The sequence below is a fragment of the Enhydra lutris genome, unplaced genomic scaffold (genome assembly GCF_002288905.1).
Source record: "Enhydra lutris kenyoni isolate GAN:26980312 unplaced genomic scaffold, ASM228890v2 scaffoldscaffold16, whole genome shotgun sequence".
Classification (NCBI taxonomy): Eukaryota; Metazoa; Chordata; class Mammalia; order Carnivora; family Mustelidae; genus Enhydra; species Enhydra lutris.
In genome coordinates this window covers 19,108,676-19,114,675 of record NW_019154100.1, presented here as the reverse complement: position 1 = coordinate 19,114,675, position 6,000 = coordinate 19,108,676, and positions in this window count along the sequence as shown.

Here is a 6,000-nt window from a genome sequence, read left to right as displayed (position 1 = left end):
CTTCTCCTGTGGGGTCATGCTCAAGCCTACTCTCTGAGAGACTTTGGCCTCAACTTAACACTCCTACTTGGCTTGATTCCATTCCTTCTTTCACTTCCTTTGTTTCTTTACCAGTATCCCTGGAGAATATTTCCTTACTACATCACTTGCATATGTGTTTTTGTCCTAGAGACTGCATTCTAGGAAATGACCTAAAATAGTACCACCTAATGAAGAGGTGGGCAAAGAAGTATAATGCATGCTGTTTCCAGAAAGAGGAGAGCCGATAGAGGTAAGCACTGCTATTTCTACCACAGCACAGTGAAAAGCAATTTGGTGATTAAGGGCTACGTGATATGGGTTTAGCTATCTCAGTATTAACAAGGACCAAGAAGACGGAAGACAGGATTGCACTGTCTGTGTTCACTAAAAAAGGTGACCTCTTTGCCAGGTAAGAAGCTGAAGAAGCCAGGCTACTAGTCCAAAATACAAAGTTGAAAGAATCACTGGGCTTGGCTCTAACTGGAGTCATTATTTGAGGAGAGTCAATTGTGCAGTAATAATAAAGATGGCAGGCAACACAAGAGTCCACATGACATCACAGTATAAACAGTATATACAGGAAAGCGCAAGTCCTCACTCATTACATTTTCTTTATTTAGCGTTTTCCTAGCTATTCTTGAATGTTTATCTTCCCATATGAACTTTAAAGTCAGCCTATTTTCATCAAAACAAAAACAGAAAAAAAAATAACTTCAGAGTATTTTTATTAATAATATTAATAGGGATCAAATTAAATTTGTATATTAACTTGGAGAGAATTCACATCTTCATGATATTGAGTTGTTTTATCAAAAAATAAGGGATGCCTTTCCCTTTCTTCAGGTCTACTTTTTGAATTTAAGAGTATTTCAAGGTTTTCTTTACATAGGCTTAGCTATGTTATGATTATTTCAAGCATTTATCTTTTTATTGCTATTATAAATATTTTTCATCAAGTATAGATTTTAAAAAATATTTTATTTTATTTTTTTTTTAGAGAGAGAGAAAGAGAGAGCACTTGAGCAGCAGAGGGGGATGGAGGAGAGGGAGAGAACCTCAAGGCGACTCCACACTGAAGGTGGAGAGCAACACGGGACACGATCCCTTGTCCCTGAGCTCATGACCTGAGCTGAAACCAAGAGCCAACTGCTCAACTGACTAAGCCACCCAGGCACCCCCAATTATTGATTTTAAGTGGTTATGTTTCTATCTGTGAAAGCTATCGGTTTTTATATGTTAATGTAATTTAATATCTGCTACCTTATTAGATGGTTTTTCTTATTTTTGTTAGAACTGATTCTCTTCTATGTTCTAGGTATACAGACTATATGTCATTGGATATAGTTTTACTCTTTCTCAATTCTTATACTTCTGCTTATTCTCTCTTATATAACTGAATTCATTAATACCTCTACTCCAAGATTAACACTAGTGGAGCTATAGATATCCTTGCCTTATTCCTGACTTTGGTGGTTCTCTATATTCTCAACATATTACAGAAAGGTGTATCAATTTGCAGAACTTTTTATTTTTTTTTTAATTTTTTAAAAAAGATTTTATTTATTTATTTGACAGAGAGAGAGATTACAAGTAGGAAGAGGGGGCGGGGGAAGCAGGCTCCCTGCTGAGCAGAGAGCCTGATGCAGGTCTCAATCCCAGAACCCTGAGATCATGACCTGAACCAAAGGCAGAGGCTTAACCCACTGAGCCACTCAGGCGCTCCTATTTTTATTTTTTTGTAAAGATTTTATTTATTTATTTGACAAAGAGAGAGAGGGCACAAAGCGGGGTGGGGGGAGCTACAGGCAGAGGGAGAAGGAGAAGCAGGCTCCCCATTGAGCGGAGAGCCCAATGCAGGGCTCCATTCCAGGACCCTGGGATCATGACCTGAGCCAAAGCCAGATGCTTAACTGACTGAACCACCCAGGCACCCCCTAACAGAGCCTTTTTTTTTTTTTTAATTTTTTTAATTCTTTAAATTAACATATATTATTAGCCCCAGGGGTACAGGCCTGTGAATCGCCAGGTTTACACACTTCACAGCACTCACCATAGCACATACCTTCCCCAATTCAATGTCTATAACCCCACTTCCCTCTCCCTACACCCCTCCCCCCAGCAACCCTCAGTTTGTTTTGTGAGATTAAGAGTCTCTTATGGTTTGTCTCCCTCCCGATCCCATCTTGTTTCATTTATTCTTTTCCTACCCTCAAATCCCCCACATTGCCTCTCAACTTTCTCAAATCAGGGAGATCATATGATAATTGTCTTTCTCTGATTGACTTATTTTGCTAAGCATAATACCCTCTAGTTCCATCCACGTCATTGTAAATGGCAAGATTTCATTTCTTTTGATGGCTGCATAGTATGCCATTGTATATATATACCACATCTTCTCTATCCCTTCATCTGTTGATGGACATCTAGGTTCTTTGCATAGTTTGGCTTTGGTGGACATTGCTGCTATAACCATTCGCATGCATGTGCCCCTTCAGATCACTACGGTTGTATCATTAGGGTAAGTACCCAATAGTGAGATTGGTCATAGGGTAGCTCTACTTTCAACTTTTTGAGGAACCTCCATGCTGCTTTCCAGAGTGGTTGCACCAGCTTGCATTCCCACCAACAGTGTAGGAGGGTCCTCTTTCTCTGCATCCTTGCCAATATCTGTCCTTTCCTGACTTGTTAATTTTAGCCATTCTGACTGGTGTGAGGTGGTATCTCATGTGGTTTTGATTTGTATTTCCTGATGCTGAGTGATGTGGAGCACTTTTTCATGTGTCTGTTGGCCATCTGGATGTCTTTGCAGAAATGTCTGTTCATGTCCTCTGCCCATTTCTTGATTGGATTATTTGTTCATTGGGTGTTGAGTTTGATAAGTTCTTTATAGGTTTTGGATACTAGCCCTTTATCTGATATGTTGTTCCTTACAGAGCTTTTTAAACATTTGTAAGTTTGTGTCTGATTCCTGAACATCTGCTTTATAAAAAGCTTCAAAAATGATTTGAATATAACTCTCATTTGAGCATATGCTCCATAAAAATATAAGGTAAGTAATTAATCAACTGCATAAATATTTGAGTCCCATTTTGTGTAGCACCCGTGGATACAAAGAGAGTCTTCTTTCCTTCAAGGAGCTTAATTTAGTAGAGGAGAAAGCTCTACAAACCAATGATTGCATACAATATAAGTATTACATTATAAAAAGTGTTCCATCACTGGTATCTTTCCTGACAGTTACCTTTATCTAGAGAGTTAATAAAATATTTACTGTTAAGTTATATAAAATTACATCCTATAGCGCTATCTATTAATCTTTCCTTTTTAAAATAACTCAAAATTGACTTTTATCGATAGTGACTGACTGGAAAAACCATGATGACCTACAGAAATTGTAAATTTCCCACCCTTTCTCTTTCTCACCCCACGTCCTATTTTCAACCATAGCCATATGGACTATGGCAAGCAATCTAATTCACTTGTCAATTCCTGGTGTTTTCATAATTATTTTATCATCAGAGACCAATCAGCTGTCTAATAAACAAAATTATGCAAAATAAACATTTTTAAGAGCGAAAAAATACTCTTACTTTTGCTAAGGGGTTTACACTAAGATTTTAAATATTCTATACCTACCTCAAACCGACTCTGAGACCCATATTTTTCCTCTCAGCACCTATTGGCTTTATTCTTTTTAATCTCTTAGCTACTTTCAAATTTGGAGGGAGGTATAAAAGATGGTACTAATGTCTGGGGTGAAGGATAGAAATGAAACTTTTGGAAAAAGAAGGGATGGAATTTTAAACCTGAAATGGACTGTGGAATTTTAAAAAAGTAGACATAATGGGTTAAATCTTTGTCATCTTATGTCCTTCAGCTTGAACTGGGGCAATGTTTAGATGATTTGCAGTCTCTCAGTCCATCTCGTTGGTCGGAGGGACAGTCACTTTGGGAATTGCTCATGGTTATTGTTTAGTTTGGGATAAGTTACTACTTTCAATATCAGTTTAAGGCATCTTATGGAAGAAATAAATAATATTAATAAGTAGATGATAAAGAATAATGAGTCACATATTTCCTGTCCCCCACACAGATTGTTTTATGTCTAACTTTGTATTCTTGGAGCTCAACACCTACAGCCATGTGAATTTGCACTTCTCCTATATTGAGTTGTGATGAAAATCTGACTTCCGTGGTCAGGAACACCCTGGGGCCAATCCCTTAATCTTATTGTGCCCAAACCTTTCTTTTAGCTGTATATTATAGAGTGACAAAATATTGTTTCTCCTTGGTGATCAGAGCCTTCAAAACTTTCCACATCATGTTTATTTATCAATCAATTTGTACACAAATTTGGGTTAATATTAGAGTCAATAGCATAAGAAATATTTGTGAAGTCAATCTAGACTCCAAGAACATGAGGTAGCCTTAAAGATCAGACTAGCTCAACTACCCATTAAATAGATATAACGTACTGTAGCCTTAGAACCGAGGATAGAATTTCTTTCTGTGCATTGATTAACCATTCTCAACGGGTAACTTAAGGGTTAATATGATTTAAAGAAGCAACACTAAATTTCAACTGAAAGTAAAGTTTAAATGTAGTAAGATTGTTTCTGGAAGTGGGCCAGTTAATTTGATAGTTTTAGCTCCTGAGCTCTCATTACTAGACTTACCAATTAAACCTGATATCTTGGTCTAGTTGTTTTCAGTATAAGCCTTAAACACGATTCACTTCAGCCTTGACAGGATATTTATATTGTTGTCTACTGACTCTGATGATAAAATGTTTTCAGTTTTTAGAAGCTTCAGTGTGCCACATTTTAATTTTCAAACCAAATTTATTTTCAAAGAAATCTTGACTATATTACTTTATTGCATCCACTATATTTTAAGTGAGATTTAAATAATTTCTTTGAGTGCAATAGGTACAATCAAACAAAACTCTTACAAAGGCTGACAGAATATTGCTTCAGTTAGGTGAGTGGGGCCTGCACAGCCTTCTGTGTCATGCTTATCCAAGCAATAAATTACTTTTTTAGACAAAAATCATCCTATGAAATTGCTTTAGTGTTTTCTGAAGTAAAGGTATTGAATGTATAGTATTGGGAACACTTTATTTTGCTTTTTATCAAACACAATTATTTTCCACTTGATAGCTAGCACCACAAGAGAACAAGATGGATTTCTTATATTTTACTATTCTCTCATTTATATTGAGTCCAGTTTTAATTTGTCCCAAGAAAGATTCTTTCTGCCCTGTAGCTTAATTTCACTGGCTTCTTAACCCAGAATTCTTTTTGAAAGTAACCTTAAAACATCTGAGATACATTTATCAAATTTGAATTTCATGCATAATATTACTTCCTAGAAAGTTATTTCTAAAAGTAGATAGAAGTCATGTTTAAAGGTTTGTATAGAATATAGATACTGGCTTCTTATTAGATGTTCATCTTCCTTGATGTTTCACACATCAAATGAATAACAAGTGTCTTGCATTTTACTCCCTGGAGAAGTATGCTAACGGTATCACACATATACAAATAGGCTGGTATGTGAAGAAAGTAACAAGGGAGGAATTAAATGAAAAATAAGTGTCTTTGGTTAAAGCTCTTAGAAAGCCTTAAAATCTAGGTTAAAAACATCAGGCAAAGACAGATTCCATTCCATACTCAGGTGAATGTAGCCACCTTGGTATGATATATTCTGAGCAAATCCTGACAAGCGAGCTATGTGCTCACTTTATTTTGATTCACATTAACTTAAGTGAGCTTTTGTGGGCTTACAGGTCTTTTTTTGAATCTGAGACAAGCTATAAACCCTATTTGGGGTGGGAGGGCGCGGCGCAGCGCATGCAAAAGGCATTTAAACACAAACATGATATCTTGCATACAATTTCAGGCAGTTTTGCAGACTTACTGAAGCCTGCCCATTTACTGCACAAGGATTTGTATTCGTCAGGGTTCTAATATTACAAAT